Source organism: Oratosquilla oratoria, chromosome 33 (assembly GCF_046742065.1).
Source record: "Oratosquilla oratoria isolate Oo_2021 chromosome 33, ASM4674206v1, whole genome shotgun sequence".
NCBI classification, from domain to species: Eukaryota; Metazoa; Arthropoda; class Malacostraca; order Stomatopoda; family Squillidae; genus Oratosquilla; species Oratosquilla oratoria.
The window spans coordinates 21,629,303-21,649,302 of NC_134809.1; positions in this window are offsets into that span (position 1 = coordinate 21,629,303).

Sequence of the window (20,000 nt, forward strand, 5' to 3'; positions counted from 1 at the left end):
ACACTCTGTAAAAAAACGCCAAGTGTGTAACGAACGTAAAGATATCAAACACCTTCAACGGATTGTTCTATGGTCGACTCAAGGCACCGTTGGACACCTAACGATCATCGTAGTGATGGAATCAAGTGAAGAAGTGCCTGATAAATCAAATCTCCGAAAACATCATTTTCAATATACAAAACGACGTCGTAATTTATATTGTTTTTCGGAGACCTTAAGGGCCTGTTTCCGACCACCGGCGACGAGGCTGATTTGTGCTGTTCCTCTGTTTATAAAAAGAATTCAAGACAATGCAACTGGAACTAATCTCCCCATCGTCCTCCCCGTCATGAAATAGATGAATATGAAATAGCCACCTGGCGCTAACCATGAGAGAGAGAAACAAACGTGCCACCTGGTCGAAGAAGGTGGTCGGAAACAGGTCGTTAGCTTGGTGTGACTTGGAGCTTAAGAGGGGGTTCATACGGTCTAACGGTTCGTCGAACGCGGTTCGACAGACACGTGTTTAAAGTGATGTGTGAACGGGGTATTTGGTTGTCGAACAACGTGTTCGACGAACCCCCTTTAAGGCTGCACGGTATATTCTGTCTCCAATACCATAGGAATCAGTACAATTGTACGACGTTTTCCTGACAAATTAAAAAATGAAAAAATAAAAATACAATAAATAGATCAATTAAGAAAAAGATTATCACATGAATAAATAAAATTAAATGAAATATAATGAACAAATATATCAATAGATTAAACATAATAAAAATGTAACAACAAATTAAAATAATAACAATAACATCAATAACAAAAACTACAACAGCAAAACTAATATCAATAACAATAATATCAACATCATCAAATATGATAACAAGAACAACAATATCAATAATGACAATGAAAACAAAACCATCAATAACAACAATAACAATAACAATATAGATAACAATAACAAGACCAAAATAACAACACCAATAACAATAATAAAAATATAAACGAAAAAATCATATTTACAACAACGAAGCGATACTTTTACACCAAATGAAAAATCATCTAAACAAAGACATTAATCACACATCAATCACCAACTCGCCGGGCCCTAAGGTTATGTTTGGGCAAGCGTGAGTACGTGCCTGAGCTCTCTTTGTGTCACGTACGCTATCTGACCTAAGTCAGATGTCAATATTTATGCTTCGGAACATAGTTATGGCGCCGGAAGGGTTTCCATAGTAACCGAAGAGCCAGACAGACCAGAAAGGTGCCAAACGGTTACTCGCGGGATGATAGGTGTTGCCAGACAGGACTGTATGACGGAAGGATCCTGTCAGATATTTCAACAAAGTGATACTTTATAGATTCTATTTTAGCTAACGCAAAGGAGCTTACTTTAGATAGCATCCTGAGTTATAGGGGCTGAATCTACTCAGATTGATCTTCTCATGTCAGTGAAGTCAGTGGAATGATATAGACACATATATACATACATACATGTACACACACACACACACACACCTACGCACACACACGACTCGGTGGCGCAGTTGGTAGAGTCCCCGACTCACTATGGCGGTCTGGGTTCGAATCCTGCCCAGGGCTGAAATAATTTCAGTACCGCTGCACTTCGAGTCGTTACTCCAGCTCTCATGTGTGTGTGTAAGGTCACAGCATTACCCATAGATCGGTCACACGAACTCTGACCTCTCTCCCGAGAGGGAAACAGTTGTCGATCATGAGTCCAACACGTGATCCAAAGACCAAGGTGAATCACACACACACACACACACACACACACACACACACACACACACACACACACACATATATATATATATATATATATATATATATATATATATATATATATATATATATATATATATGTATATATATGTGTGTGTGTGTGTGTGTGTGTGTGTGTGTGTGTGTGTGTTTATGTATCCATATACAAATATTCTGAAAATTCATCTTTCAGAGGTCATGGTTCCTTCTGAATTGCTTATTCCGTAATCTAATCATTCAACTATTTAACCATAAATTTGCTTATATATCTATTTACATATACATTCATTAATTTTTCTATCCATTCATCTATTCATCGCTGGCTGAGCGGGTTAGGTCGTCATTACTTGCGACGAAGGTCGAGGGGATGGCGGTTCGAATCCTGCCAGCGGCGAAGTTGAACCAAGGACATGATTCATTAAATTCTACGCTACAAAGTCCTCTGTGAGGGGCACCGTGCTAACCTTCCGATGCGAGGAGTTTGTGACGTTCCACCATATCACATCACATCTATTCTTCTACAGTATCTTTTTAAATCACATTATACAATCCCTCAAAATAATTAGTCTGAGCCCTAGTTCACCCACCGACGAAGGATATTGTGTACATCTGGAATAATTTCACTGAATTGCCCTTGTTACGCTGAGTGGGTATCATGAAATTTTACATGAGGGAAGGAGGGACTGATTAGAAAATTTGCCGAGTTGAATAGCCGCGTGAGTGTAATTGTAAACAAGATATGAATAGAGATGGAAAGATCATTGGACTAACTCCGTCAACTCTCGCTCTATGACTTTTCTCGAGTTCATAATCAGACTATATGTAAAAGCACACATATATAATCATATACGTAGATAGATAAATAAATAAATAAATAAATAAATTAAATTCATAGATTAATAAATACGTAAATAAATAGATAATTGAATAAATAAATGAGTATATATATGAATAAACATAATAACTAGATAAATGAATAAATAAATAGTTCATAAATCAAATAATAACTAAATAGGCAAATAGAAAATACACAAATAAATACAATAGTTAAATAGATATATGTAAATGAGTGAATAATGGACAAATACATTTGATAGCTAAATATTTAAATGTAAAAAATACGGGTACACTGGAACCACCAATGTCGGGATGGCAGAGAGTAAGATTAGCTAGAATAGCAAAAATAAGCTAGAATAGCAAGAATAAGCTAGAATGGCTAGGATAGCTAGAATAAGTTAAGATAGCTAGAATAAGCTAGAATAAACTAGAATAAGCTATGATAGCTAGAATAAGCTAGGATAGCTAGAATAATCTAGAATAAACTAGAATAAGCTAGAATAGCTGAAATATGCTAGAATAGCTAGAATAAGCTAGAATATAATTACAAAAACCACCCAGCACTTGAGGGGGCAACTTAGGCATTGTCACGAACGCAGTTAAAGTGGTTTGGCGATTACCGGGAAAATGTCACCCAATAGGAGAGAAGTTGATGATGATATGGTTTAACGTCACAAACTCCCCCCCCCCCTATCCGAAGGCTAGGACGGTGCCCCTCACAGAGGAATATGTAGGGTGGAATTTAATAAACCATGCCCTCGGTTCAACTTCGCCGGTGGCAGGATTCGAACCGCCATCCCCCTCGACCTTCACCGCAAGTAACGACGCCCTAACTCGCTCAGCCAGCGATATATATATATATATATATATACATATATATATATATACATATATATATACATATATATATATATACATATATATATACATATATATATATACATATATATATATACACATATATATATATACATATATATATATATACACATAAATATATACACATATATATATACATATATATATATATACATACATATATATATATATATATTTTTTTAACGTTAAACGTGATTTCCTCAATAAGACATTCATTCGACACTTCAACTATACAAGGTCTGGTACGCTGGTCTATGGATGACAGTTCATAAGGTACGTCTTGATATGACTATGTAAAAAAACACAAGTGACATAACTTTGACTTTCGTGAAATGGGAATGATATATCGGGGGTATGTGACATGCAGATGACACGCCTAGGGGATATATTAGACACATGTGACACGCCTGAGGTAGAAGGTGACACGTGGGGGTCATATGAAAATTAAATGACAATTTCGGCAAATGATAAGCAGACAGGTGAAAAATAGTATATTCGCATATGCATATATAGTGTGTGGGTATGTATATACATACATACATTATATATACATATATATATATATATATATATAGATATATATTATATGTGTGTGTGTGTGTGTGTGTGTGTATATATATATTCCTGTTGACATATATGATTGGAAGACATAGTTGCCTCTTCATTTATAATCTCCCTGCTAATACTTTTTATTTTTCTACCTAAAGATTTTATCGTAGATTTCAGTACTTATAGTCCTGTATCAAAACGCACTGTAAAACACAATGAAGTGTCTTCTTTATAACCACGTTTCGTACACTATGTACATTATCAAATGGGAGATATTAGATTGAAATACATTATTAGATTATATAGATTATTAGATTATATATATATATATATATATATATATAACGAAGGAGTGGAAAGGTGAAAAGAAAAGTGACAAGTCTAAGTGATGCTCCGTGGGCTGTGGGCATTACGTGGTGATCTCGACAGTAAAACCTTTCGTTTGAAGTTTAAAGACTATTTTGAATAAAGAGAACTTAAATGATTTGAAAATAATTTAAGTCTAGGGCCGTATCCAATAACATTAGTAATGTCTTTTATCACTTCATTGTGACTGTATGCTTTTGGAGTACCATTTGAGAGAAGTTAGTTCCTCTCCCAGATATAATTGTAACGTATCCTATATACGGAGAAAGGGCTAATTCACAGTTCACTGGATCACAAGTCTATACACAAAACCACTCTTCTACAGGGTTTGTTTAGGAGAGGTGTCATGTAGAAAGGTTGGCATCTTTAATTAGTGTAGTACATGACAAAGTCAAAGGTGTCTTTGTGTCCGTAGGTCAGATGTATCGTTTGGTAATCGATTTTATGATTCCTATTTTCATCATATAGTTGGAGCGCGTGTGGACCTCACAGTAAATATTTAATTGTAATTAATTTTGGGTATTGTTATATTCCTTTGAAATGATGCCACTGATGTATCTTTTCTCTATCTTGTTGATGTTATTAGAAAAGCCATTACACACAAGGACTTAGTTACCTTTCTGTCTCTTGGCAAGTGGCACTTCAACTCCTTGAATGGGTGAAGACCCTTCCAATGTATGTTCCCATGGTGGAGTTCTCCTTGTAACGTTGAGGGCACTCACTGGTTCCGCTGAGACACAATCCAAGATAGTTTTGGTTTAGACATTTGTAAATCCTTTGGACTCTGCTGGATGGGTACAACTAAGGAGTGTGTATTACTGTGGCTGGATTTGCTAATAAATTCAAGTTCGGAGAGTTTTTTGTAGTTACTCTTTTATTAGTACTATTTTCTTCTTCTGTGTCCTTTTAACGAAGATATCGTCGGTATATATAACATTGATGGGAGTTTATCATTGACAATGAAGAACATTTATTTTAACATTTCTATGAAGAAGTTGAAGGGAAATCCAACGTGGTAAGGCCATATATTTCCTTAGCCATTTTACCCTTTGGGCAGATGAAATGTGATTCAAAAGTGTAGGTTTCTAATAAAATGCCGTATATGCCAATCATGGCAATGACGGGAATATCCCCCCTAAAGCTGTACGGACATATTTTTAAACAGGATCCCGACATTCAAAACACAGCAACGCTATTTGGGTCAGAGTTACTGAAAAGACGTCACATTACGCTCAGAAAGCAAGGAGCGTATGAATGGCTTCTTGACAAGAGGGAACGTGGGCGTAGTGATTTAGCTGATCTTACTTCACCGTAACAATATCCCAAATCGTAATAACCAAGTTGGTAGCTTCATCTCTTTTGTATTGACGTTGATGGTTTCCAACGTTTTATTTACTTTCTTCTTTATTCTACTTTTTATTTCCTTTTTATTCTACTTGTTCTCATGATTCATTGCTGTTGTCTTGTAGCAAGGCGATGATCTCATCCAAGTATTCATCAGATAGGAGCAGGACATAGTTGGCAGCCCTATCAATATAGCGGATGTTTTTTTTTTTCATGTTCTTCTCCGAGTGTTCTGATAGCATCCATGTGCCCCTTCTCAACAACCTAACTGCTTTCGTTACCTCAAATATCACTTCCTTGAACGTAAAGTGATGATTTAGTGAACACACATATGCGGGCTCCCGACTGAACGTAGAAAGACAACCAAAAGTACTCTCGTGGCAGCAACCTCGCTACATCAGGAATCAATACTAATATTGTATAACTTGGAAACCCATCTCATCTCCAACTTTCGCCCACCCACTTCGGTCTCGAAGTCGAGTTCGAGTAGTGAAGTTTCCGAAGTCGAAGAAGGAATGTACACAAGAAGATATCAAGGGGAGGGGAGGATTGTTTCGTACAATATTGAATCCGACGAAACGTGATGCGAGTGTCCGTGGAGCCGGGTGAGGTTGCTATGGTGTACATGTACAGCACTGTACATTTGTGATTATTGTGTCTATGTGTTAATAAACCGGAAGATACACTTTTTCTCCCTTATATATTTATCACATATTATATAATTATGTTGTACTTGTTATTGTAATGTCTGGTTGCGATTCGTGTATGCTTTTCCCTCGCCAAGTCTGAGCTTGGTGGCGTGGCTTGGCGTCGGAGGCAGTCTTGGTTCTGCCTAAGCGACCGTACGCTTGTATATGTAGTGCTTTACAATTATTGATTTATTTAATTTATTTATATTCAGTGTTTCATTAGCCACCCCAATACAAGGTGGTTATCCCCAGAGGCTCTTAGAAAACGAGCTCCGGGTTAGATATTAAAGAAATATAAACGCTATTGTCTACACCACATTACGAGAAGTCTATAGTCTTCTTAAATTTGTTATTTACTCTTTCACCTAGTTAGACTCCTTGAAACCATTTTCTAGTTTTGTTCTAACCAACAATAGAAGACATAAACCTGTCTGGTGAGACCTTGGTCAGGAACTAAAGTTATCTTGAACTTGTTCAATGTGATGTTGTTCTTTATTTCCTTTGTTTTACTGACCGACTACAACGGGTCGAAAGGGTCAGTTGATAAACTTTGTTGCTATAGCCATGGAAAGAGAGGTAAAAAGAGCGATTTCCCTCAAGACAATAAGAGTCGGAAGGTTTCTTGCAAAACAAACATTTTTTTTGGCGACAAAGTTCGAGGGCGAAACCGAAAGTTAGCCAATCTCACAACATCACTCATGTACACACACAAACACGCACACACTCACATGTACACACACGCGCACACTCACACACACACGCACAGACGCACGGACGCTCACACACACACACACACACACACACACACATACACACATGCACATCCACATATACACACACACACACACACACGACTCGGTGGCGCGGTTGGTAGAGACCCAGAATGTCAGTATGGCGGTACCGGGGGTACTGGGTTCGAATCCTGCCCAGGGCTGAAATTATTTCAGTATCGCTGCGGTTCGAGTCGTTACTCCAACCCTCGTGGGCGGGGAGTTGGGTGTGTGTGCGCGTGTAAGGTCATAACATTACCCATAGATCGGTCATACGAGCTCTGAGCGCTCTTCCAGGAGGGAAATAGATATCGATCACGAATCCAACACGTGATCTAAAGACCAAGGTGAATCACACACACACACACACACACACACACACACACACACCACACACACCATCGACACACATACTTGTCAACACAAGGACAATGGGACTCGATCATCTTATGTAGGAATGACGACCACTCGCCTCTCAAGACGCCTTACTTGCCAACTTCAAGCAAGATCCATTGAAAATCATTACCTCCACGAACATAGATTCCTCCCGACGAAAGATCATCTGAGTTAAGGCATCTATATAGTACTGGACCAGGAAAATGATTCCAGTTATCTTTTCCTATGGGAAGAAATTCATATAAACATAGTTTATATATATATATATATATATATATATATATATATATATATACATATATATATATATATATATATATATATATATATATATATATATGGAACTACATCTCAAGACTGGATTGTACATGACTGAATTGCATTCCGAATTTCGTCATACAGTAAACTGTCCTAACTGTGCATGTGTCTGCGTACATCTTACTTAATGCGAATTCGCATATAATGAATTAAGGATTCCATTCAACCACGTGTGACGCGGAATTTACTGTTGGTAGATGCACTCGTAGCATACTCTGAAAAAAACATAGCCGAGATTGATTGGTACTAGAAAACCCACTCATTATATTGTATTACCCTATGTTAAGGGGATATCACAAATTGAGATCAATTTAGATACAAAAATTGAGTAAGACTTTTTCATTAACACTTGATGCCTCCATAGTGGTTGTAGCTTCCATGTTCCCATGATGAACATAAGAACATAAGAATGAAGGAGACCCCAAGAGACCATAAGGCCTACACTAGGGAGTTCCATGTCCATTGCCACCTGTCATCCCCATCCATAAAGTTGTCTAACCGTTTCTTAAAGCAACTGATAGTTTCAGCGCTCACTACATGGTTACTGTGTCTATTCCATTCGTTGACCACCTTATTAGTGACAGATTTATCTTTAATCGCTAATAGTGATCCATTAGCCCTGCCTATACTGACACTTAGACCAATAACTCAGGCTATATATATAAGGTCTGTCTGGATAAAGTCCCTCATTACCACAAAATAATAGAAAAATAAATTCAGAATGTTCTTTCTTGTATGGGCATAGTGACCTCATCTGGAGTGAACAGTGTGACGTCACGTACTCTCTAATATCTCAGAAAATTTTCTCGTACCCCCATCCAATACAAATACAATGCAAACATACGAAAAGAATTAGTGATACAAACCTTGCTTTACTTTCTCAATGTAAATATACAGTACCATTGCACTGGCTATCATGTCTCGTACCCCCAACCAATGCAAATACAATGCAAACATATGAAAAGGATTAGTAATACAAACCTTGCTTTGCTTTCTCATTGTAAATATACAGTACCATTGCACTAGCTATCATGTCTCGTACCCCCATCCATTACAGATACAGTGCAAACATATGAAAAGGATTAGTGATACAAAATTTGCTTTGCTTTCTCATGGTCAATATACAGCGCCATTGCACTGGCTATCATGTCTCGTACCCCCATCCATTACAAATACAGTGCAAGGATATGAAAAGGATTAGTAATACAAACCTTATTTTGCTGTCTAAATGTAAATATACGGTACCATTGCACTGGCTATCATGTCTCGTACCCCCATCCATTACAAATACAGTGCAAACATATGAAAAGGATTAGTGATAAAAACCTTGCTTTGCTTTCTCAATATAAATATACAGTACCATTGCACTGGCTATCATGTCTCGTACCCCCATCCATTACAAATACAGTGCAAACATATGAAAAGAATTAGTGATACAAAGCTTGTTTTGCTTTCTCAATGTAAATATACGGTACCATTGCACTGGCTATCATGTCTCGTACCCCCATCCATTACAAATACAGTGCAAACATATGAAAAAGGATTAGTGATACAAACTTTGCTTTCTCATGGTCAATATACAGTACCATTGCACTGGCTATCATGTCTCGTATCCCCAGGTTTAAGGTTTCGTATCCCACGGGGGTACAGGTACCCCATGTGAAGACCCACTACACTAATGTATCATCACAGATTCCTGTCCACAAGTTAGGAAGTTACCAAGTAACCGCTCGACAAACACAACACACGCCAAACGGTAATCAGTGCCAAGTACCGTTTCATCGCATGCGGACGAGCCAGAACATCAAAGGGAAAAGAAAGACGAGTCATCGCATATGACGTAGTGAGGTGGAGTTTTCAATAAGAGATCATCATGGCATTGGCCACACGTATCGACTCTGTCTTCCTGGCACGACATATCCGACACGAGAAGTAGGGCAGATCAAAGGGGGCAGCCGGAGGGGGGTGAAAGGGGTTTCGCTGATGTCAATCGAAGAGAGAAAAAAAGTTCATACTTTCTCTTTAATTCAAACTCTGAGCATTAACACAGCACGTTACTGTGTGATTTTGTGTGTGTGTGTGTGTGTGTGTGTGTGTGTGTGTGTGTGTGTGTGTGTGTGTGTGTGTGTGTGTGTGTGTGTGTGTGATTCTGTGAGTGTGTGTGTGATTTTGTGAGCGTGTGTGTGATTGACCTTGGTCTTTGGATCACGTGATGGACTCGTGATCGACAGATATTTCCCTCTCGGAAGAGAGCTCAGAGCTCGTATGACCGATCTATGGGTAACTATGACCTTACACGCACACACACACACACCCAACTCCCCGTCCACGAGAGTTGGAGTAACGACTCGAAGCGCAGCGATACTGAAATAATTTCAGCCCTGGGCAGGATTCGAACCAGGTACCGCCAGCACCGTCGTACTGACAGTCTGGGACTCTACCAACCGCGCCACCGAGTCGTGTGTGTGTGTGTGTGTGTGTGTGTGTGTGTGTGTGTGTGTGTGTGTGTGTGTGTGTGTGTGTGTGTGTGTGTGTGTGTGTGCGTGTGTGTGTGCGTGTGTGTGTGTGTATGTGTGTGTGTGTGTGTGTGTGTATGTGTGTGTGTGTGTGTGTGTGTGTGTGTGTGTGTGTGTGTGTGTGTGTGTGTGTGTGTGTGTGTGTGTGTGTGTGTATGTTTCACCATGGTTTCTGATCAAGCGTTAGACTGCGATCAACAGCCCGGACGAGAGCTCAGAGCTCGTATGACCGATCTATGGCAGATTTTTTTTTTTTTCTTTTTTCATGGTCTTTTCCGACGGTTCTGGTTGCATCCACGTGCCTCTTCTCAACAACATAACACGTACACGCACACACACAACTCCCCTCCCAAGAGAGTTGGAGTAACGACTCGTAGCACAGCGATACTAAAATCATTTCAGCCCTGGGCGGGATTCGAACCCGGACCGCTGTGACAGCAGTTGCGATCGCTACCACTACGCCATCAAGCCGTGTGTGTGTGTGTGTGTGTGTGTGTGTGTGTGTGTGTGTGTGTGTGTGTGTGTGTGTGTGTGTGTGTGTGTGTGTGTGTGTGAGAGAGAGAGAGAGAGAGAGAGAGAGAGAGAGAGAGAGAGAGAGAGAGAGACATAGGAGACAGACAGGGTCAGAGACAGGGAGACGAAACTGAAGTAACTTCCCATCTTTGGCCTCAAAGAGCAAGTTATTGGATGAAAACTTCTGGTGACAGACCATAAAAAAGAAAAAGAAAAAAATCCTTCGCAGTTACCCTTCAGCTGAATAACAATCGAAATGGTAAAAAAAAAAAAAAAAAAAAAAAAAAAAAAAAAAAAAAAAAAAAAAAAAAAAAAAGATAAATAAATAAATAAATAAAAAATATTATTATGAGAAAGGTTTAGTTCATCCATGTATGTCATCCCTTAAGCTACGCAAGCAAAAACAGTTTGGAATAGTCGAAAACAAACATTATGAAATATCAAACCAATTTGTAAAGGACCCGACTGAAGATCTTATCCAGTCACTCAGAGATCGCTAACGCCCCCTTCTGAGGAAGAGCTCATAAAGATGTCACAATACAAGGTCCTTGAAAACACTGTGCCCTTAAGGCAGTTTATGGAGTGGCCTCCTATAGATCGACGCTACGTCTTGGATGCCTTATTCTGGTTAATGCATTGCAATTTAATTCAGTTTAGGAAAAATCCTAACCCAGGAAAGACCCGAACTACCGAAAGACTTAAACTTATCTTTAATAACATTTTCAATGATTTCTTATTTCCTTTTATGGACAAAAAAAACCTTTTATTCACATAGAGAATCTACGACAAGAAAGTACTCAAGGTAGATCATATTATATGCTCCAGAGATGCTTTGCCCAAGGCCATGAAAAAATTATTAAATACAGAGACAGAATAATAAAGTGAATAGAAGAGGTTTATAAAAAGCTTTACTCGTCAAATGACGTAATTGCGTCAGTGAATTCATCTTTAGACGTTAGTTGTGTACCAGAAGCTACAAAGGAAGAAACAGCGTTTCGTCTGAAAAGTATAAAATAAGGAAAAACACCTGAGGGTAACTGTGGATGATGGTTTCTCGAAAGACCTTCTGAAGGATGCAGGTAATTGCTAGAGTAATTGTACTTCTTGTTAGCTATCGACATATTTTCTTATAACAAAATATACAAAATATTTTCCAAGACCATGTATATGTTTAATGCAAAATAAAACAAGAGGAACTACTTATATAAATATAAGCATTTACGAATCATTATAAATTACATATATATATGTATATATATATATATATATATATATATATATATATATATATATATGTGTGTGTGTGTGTGTGTGTGTGTGTGTGTGTGTGTGTGTGTGTGTGTGTGTGTGTGTATGTGTGTGTGCGTGTGTGTGCATATATACCGGTACTATCTATAAAAATTTGGAAAAAGAAGTCGAAGAAAAAAGAAAATTCACTTTTAATTATCTTATTACAAATATTCTCTATACAGCGTAAAGATTTCATGCGAGCTGCATAGAGAATACACACACACACACACACACACACACACACACTGGAGTAGAAGGAAAATTTGTAGCTGAAACGTCAGCAATATAGTGTTCCTACTCCAAGCTGCGTTTCTCTACCACTTCCCCCCCACACACGCATACATACATACATATATATATATATATATATATATATATATGTATATATATATACACTCGTATATTACCAAAAAGGGAATCGTAAGCACCAGACTCGGTGAGGTAGGATTGCCCGACGTTTCGATCCTAGTCCTCGGACCGTCTCCAGGGTATAATGGGGTAGAGTGATCACATATGTAGTTCTTTATATTTCTCGAACATAAACCTGTAAGTATCCGCTTACACAAATGCTTTTGCACATACAAGGTACGATTCTAGCGCCGATAGTTGTTTACATGAAGAATAGACAGTGACTGATCTATTGTCTTACTTCTCCCAGAGGCCGAATTGCTCTGACTTGAAAGTAATCACAAAAAAAGATTCCTAAGGAATGATTGAAAACTTCGAGGAATCAGTTGAACAAATGAACTTCGTGACACCACCTCGTCTGAGTTCTTGCAGTAGCAGTGTAACGTACCTGAAGACTTGCAGGTCTGAAACTCGTTCTGAAGTGAAATCAATGAAATATGAATGTTTTAACTTCTTTTACAAGTCTCTTTGTGCCTGGATTAGACATATCAAAAGGAATGTCTCTGAATAGGAACTCATTTGATACACTCTGACGCCTGGGAACTGTAATCTCATTGCCAACCATGGTGAATCGAGAATTCTTCAATGGTTTGAGGCAAATCAAAAAGATGTTTTGTTTATGAAACCAAAGACTTTTTATGTTGGTGTCAAATATGATTGAAGAGGTCCATTTTAGAATACAGGCTTACGTATAAACAATTTGGTGACCCTCACAATGGTATGTACAATGTGTTTGAATATTTGAAAAGATATAAATTTTATACATAGGTTTATACATAGTTATATACATATATATATATATATATATATATATATATAATATATATATATATATATATACAGTACACATACATTGGGTAGATGTGTTTGTGTACCCACATATATAAATGTATGTGTGTGCATGCTTGTGATTCATCACGGTATTGGATCACGTGTTTGACTTGTGATCGACATATACTAATCTCCCGAATAAGAGCTTAGAGCTCATATATATGGATAATGCTGCCACATCATAGAAACACAAACACACACAAATCACAAAACACACACACACACACACACACACACACACACACTCACTATATATATATATATATATATATATATACATATATATATATACACACATATACATGTGAATGTATGTATATATGTATATATAAAAGTGCTTGAAGGAATCTTGCCGCCATTTTTTCGTACTTATAGACTTCCTTTAGTTTGCATCTTGTTTCTGGATGCCATGTCCAATCTCAGATAAAACTTCGTTAAACTGAGTGGAAGGCAGTCTAAAATATTTTTGACATTTTTCTTTATACCCAAGAAAGTTTACGAACAAAAGGATTGGATCCACCCAGCTTTAGCCTGCTCACATTCGTCTTGTGTGCTCAAGATTTTTTTTTTCTTTATCTGCGAAAAGATTTTTTATTGAGCAATGATAGTTCTGCTTCTTCAGCACAGAACTGGCTTCCATGGTAACAAAATAGTTGATTAACAAATTGTTCCGGTGCAAAGATTTCCTTCCGTTGATCTTCTTCATCAGCTGAATAAAATCACTCGAAGTAGCCAAAATAAAAATAAATAATAAAAAAAATAAAAAAAATATGAAAATAAAAAAATGAATAAATAGATAAACAAATAAGTAAATCAATAATAAATAAATAAACAAATAAATAAATGAATAAATAATTGAATAAATGAATAAATAAATTTTCCTCAATAGTTGAAGGGTTAACTGGAATATATATCCTACTTTTTCTCCACTGGGTGAGGTCTCGTTCACTGAATAAAATCACTTAGTAGCAATAAAAAAAAAAAAAAAAAAAAGTGTTCAAGTGCCAAACAGCAATACAATTATCAAGCATAACGAGTTTGACTTTGTACATTGGTTAGTAATGCATCCATTATGAAATGGACATGGCCTTGATCCCTACGTTGCCCTGATAGCGGTTTTTCGATAAGTGAATAGGTTTGTCTGCTGGCAGACAACGAAGGTGCACAAGTCAATGAAAAGACCCAATGGGGCGAAGGGTAAAAACGAACACAGTCGTCAGAGTTAAGGGGGGGAGCGCACACGTGTGTGTGTGTGTGTGTGTGTGTGTGTGTGTGTGTGTGTGTGTGTGTGTGTGTGTGAGCGTGTATGTGTGTGTGTGTGAGCAAAAGAGAGAAACAGAGAGAGAGAGAGAGACAAAGAGATAGAGAGACAAAGAGAGAGAGAGAGAGAGAGAGAGAGAGAGAGAGAGAGAGAGAGAGAGAGAGAGAGAGAGAGAGAGAGGGCATGTGTGTGTGTGTGTGTGTGTGTGTGTGTGTGTGTGTGTGTGTGTGTGTGTGTGTGTGTGTGTGTGTGACCGCGCGTGTATGTAAGCGAACCTACACGTGCTACGACAATGTGTTTATTTAGTTATATGAAAGGTGAACCAAGCTTTAGTAATCGATGGTTTTCAGTAGAATTTCCCCCCTTTTTTTTTGTTTGTTCCTAACGGACGATAACTTAACACATGTAACGAGCTGTCGAATGTGCACAGACGTGCCCCGTCGTTTATCATTTCTACCCAAAGGGTAGAATAGTAATTAAGGGACTTAAAAACAACCCTTTGCCTACTTAATGGGGTAGAACGACATGGTAGATGGCGTGTGTGAACGCGTGCTCCCCTTCCCACCCTTTTGGGGGCCCACGTGCCACGATGGACAATGCCATGGCAATGCGCAATATAGCCGTGAATAAATCTGTGATATATCTTGCAAGCAACAGCCAAATGGCGTTTGTATGCACGGCAGCAATATTTTAACGCCGTTGTAGCTGCGTCCTTTGCGTCTAGATTCAAGTCGTGTGTAGCGAATAAAACGAAAACGGTAGATATGTGACAGTCATCTTGTGAATTATTTCTCAGGCATGACGTAATGAACTTGTACGTGGTTAAGGTGGTGACCATTCCTACGCAATTAGTGACGAGAGGCTTGGGTTTATTTGGTTGTCTGTTTTTTATTGTTAATATCATCCCATGCCATAAGTGGATTATGTGGAATATACCAACTACCCTCCCGGGGTGCCTTTAGACATCCTCCACCCCATATATGTTGTTGTAATGTTTATATTCAGCTAATTCAGCGCCGTCTGTGAAAATGAAAAGGACTGTATGTGGTTCTTTTGTAGAACTGAATATAAATGAGCCGTTTCATCTACAATAGACCATTATTCACGGCTAGGTATAATTATTAGATGCTGGAAAACACTTATTTGGGAGAGATATAAAATATGTTGACAGCTAATATATGAAAAATAGTAAGTTCATCAAATCTGATGTCACACATCACATGTGCATAAGAAATACAGCAATTATACACTAACAGAAATTATATCCCAGACCCTGCCACAATAAAAAAAAATACATTAATGTTAATGTACATGATTTTAGAATTTATGATGTAATATGTAGCCTACCTGAATATCACCTTGGCTACAAATTAGCCAACATAAGAAAAACGAAGAGCAAAAGAATATGTAATAATAGAGTACACACGCCACTCAGATCTCGTATTTTACTAACATGTTATCGAAAGAAGGTGCCTGTCAAATTAAATTATGTAATTATCCTTAAACAAAGATTTGAGGTGAATAGTCTTTGTTCGTTTTGTATAATATTTGTAAGCACAAAAACAATCTTTTTCACTTGCACGATAATGTACTTTCCTATATAACATTAATGTTGTATTTTCAAACATATGTATTATTTATGGCGTGCATATCATAAACATATGAAAAGGTAATCTAAGTTTCATTATTATTTATGTGTATATTCATATATATATATATATATATATATATATATATATATATATATATATATATATATATATATATAAACTATATATATATATATATATATATATATATATATATATATATATTACTGTCCAGTAATGTCGTTACACATTAGTAATTGCACTAAGAACCCACTATTATTTGGATTTAAGAAAAGAAGAAAATAATAACGGATTTCCGTATATTTCGATCACTTGCTGTGATCCTCTTCACGCGGAATACATAGACAAGAGAACATACACATATTATATACAGATGAGAGAGGTAAAGTTAGGGAACATGGACAAGTCAACTCATGTGGCATCTATATTGTTGTGCGGGTTATGTGGTAAATCGTCCGCTTTTACAATATGGGGAAATAATTTATCAACTGCCAAGGTGGTTATGTAATCTGGTGACCATTGGCCTTTTGAGATGTTAAAATTCGGGAATTGTTTTATTAAGGAAGATTCAATTATTTTCCTTTTGTAACTACATTTGGATTTGAAAATGGTTTTTGCCTCGTCCCAATTTATTCTGTGATTGTTGTTGGCTACGTGTTAAAATACCGCGGAGTTATGTTGAGCATATTTAACAACAATCACAGAATAAATTGGGACGAGGCAAAAACCATTTTCAAATCCAAATGTAGTTACAAAAGGAAAATAATTGAATCTTCCTTAATAAAACAATTCCCGAATTTTAACATCTCAAAAGGCCAATGGTCACCAGATTACATAACCACCTTGGCAGTTGATAAATTATTTCCCCATATTGTAAAAGCGGACGATTTACCACATAACCCGCACAACAATATAGATGCCACATGAGTTGACTTGTCCATGTTCCCTAACTTTACCTCTCTCATCTGTATATAATATGTGTATGTTCTCTTGTCTATGTATTCCGCGTGAAGAGGATCACAGCAAGTGATCGAAATATACGGAAATCCGTTATTATTTTCTTCTTTTCTTAAATCCAAATAATAGTGGGTTCTTAGTGCATATATATATATATATATATATACATATACATATATATATATAATATATATATATATATGTTTACATGTGCGTAAGTAACCACTGGGAATTTTTTGTATCAGCACTGAAGAAGTAATTACACGAAAGCGCTCTGCTTCGTTAGTTTACTTTTCCCGGTGACTTACGCATTTGTGAACGCACGTTCCTAGTGTTTTATTGCATGTTTACATGTGTATCTTTTATATACAGTATACGTGCACGTGTACCCGTGGTGCCTTTGTCGAGAAATATTGCGAGGGCGGCGACCTGAAGAACAAAGTAAATAACGTCTGCACATTACATCTGGTCTCATTAGTCTCACTGAGAACAATACAAGCAGCAGAAAGCCAAGTTATTTGTCATTCGCAGCATCTAGTTCGCATCACAACCAGTGTTAATCGGGTTGTCAACAGTCTCGACCCTAATGCGCTTCTTGAGTGCGTATACGTCATTTTTATTTCCTTAATATAAAGGATCAAGTCATACGCCTTGCTTAAGTCTAGGAGAATGTAAAGTATTTGTTTCGTAAATATATTTTAATCGTCTGCATATATCCTCTTTCTTTTTGTATTTCTGTCTAGCACATGTCACTATAAAACAAAACAAAAAAATGTAAATATCACGCAAATAGTTACTGCCAATATATACATTAATCTAATATAGAAAACATGATATTCTGTTTCCTTCATTGGGAATGATCAGGTAATCTACAAAATCACAATTAGACTGGATAGTACTATAATGCGAATATTATATTTCATATCGCCAACAAAAAACAAAACCCACTCAGCATAGAGTTCACCAACAATGGCTGTACACAGCTGAGAGTGACATCTATTACAGTCCACGTTATTTATTACCTGATTTCTAACCATGGTATGCGAGTGGGTCACAGAGAACACTTTTATACGGTGTAGTATTTTTTCTCTTTTATTATTGCTTTCTTGAACATTAGGTGGTTTAAACCGTTCTTTACGGTGTTTGTCAGAAGGCATTTGTGATTCTGAATCCCTGGTTTATAGTTTTATTTCTGTAGCATAGAAGGGGAAACACCATCAAACCCGTCATAATGTTCCTGTACGTACACATGTATATATGTATATGCATATGCATATTTGTATATGTATATGTGTATGTATATGTTGATGTATATGTATGTGTAAGTGTATATGCACATGTACGAGTATATGTATATGTACGAGTATATTTATATGTATATGTATATGTATGAGTATATATGTATATGTATATGTATATGTATGAGTATATATGTATATGTATATGTATGTGTATATGTATTTGTACGGGTATATGTATATGTATACATATATGTTTATGTATATAATCGAAGGATCAGTGCCTTGAAGCGTAAAGAAACCGGAATGTCCAGTAGATAAATAAATCTATACTCTTTAAGCACATCTATGCCAGACGCCTCAGATGCAGCATGGGAGAAGAGTTTGGCTTCCTTGCAAAAATCATTAAGACAATAGACCCTAAAACGTGTCCCCACTCAGTCCCAAGCAGCACTGGTGCAACTGACCACAGTAGCGGTCAACTTGCGTCTGTGCAAGAGAGTGGGACTGAAATGATCTTTGGGTAAGTTCCGTTAGACTTTGTGAAATGAAGCTTGGAACATACGGTGTGCGGTCTCTGGCTATAAGATGAGCTATTCTTTTGAAAGTAGAGAAATAAATGTATGAATATGTAAATGAAAAATGAATATATAAAGAAATAGGTAAATGAATTAATAAATAGGTAAGTAAATAGATAAATGAACAAATAGTTAAATAAACCAATAAAGAGGTAAACAAGTAAATAAATTAATAAATAAAGAAATAAATACATAAATAAATATCTAAATAAATGAGTAGATAAACAGATGAATATATATGTAAATAAATTAATAAATAGGTAAGTAAATAGATAAATGAACAACTAGTTAAATAAACAAATAAATAGGTAAACATGTAAATAAATTAATAAATACATACATAAATAAATCAATAAATCTTTATTTAAATGAATAGATGAATAGATGAATAAATAGATAAATAAACAAGAAAATAAACAAACACGAGATAAAAAAATACACAAATATTTGCGTTCTTACAAGAAGCGAAGAACATCTCGAAGAAAAGAAAAATATGATCATAATGATAAGAGACCAGACAAAGGAAGGAGAACTGAAAAAACGAATAACAAGGAAACTAAGGACATAAGAAAAATGAACGTGTACAAAATCAAAGAAATTTGGTCAAATGAAGGAAGTAAAAAAAAAGATATTGACATATGTAAGAATTAGATGTTAGTCCTTAAAAACACCAAGGAAGAAAAAAATAACCAATTGTAAAAAAAAATGGACGAAGATTTCTGTAGGAAATCATGAGGCAAAAAGTTCACAGTCATATATGACAAAAGAAATGAGGTTCTGTGGATGGAAATGTTCCCAGACGAAGAAAAAAAATAAAAAAAAAAATAAAAAACGAAAGACATGGTGAGTGGTAAAACAGGAGTGGAAGAATGCTTCAACA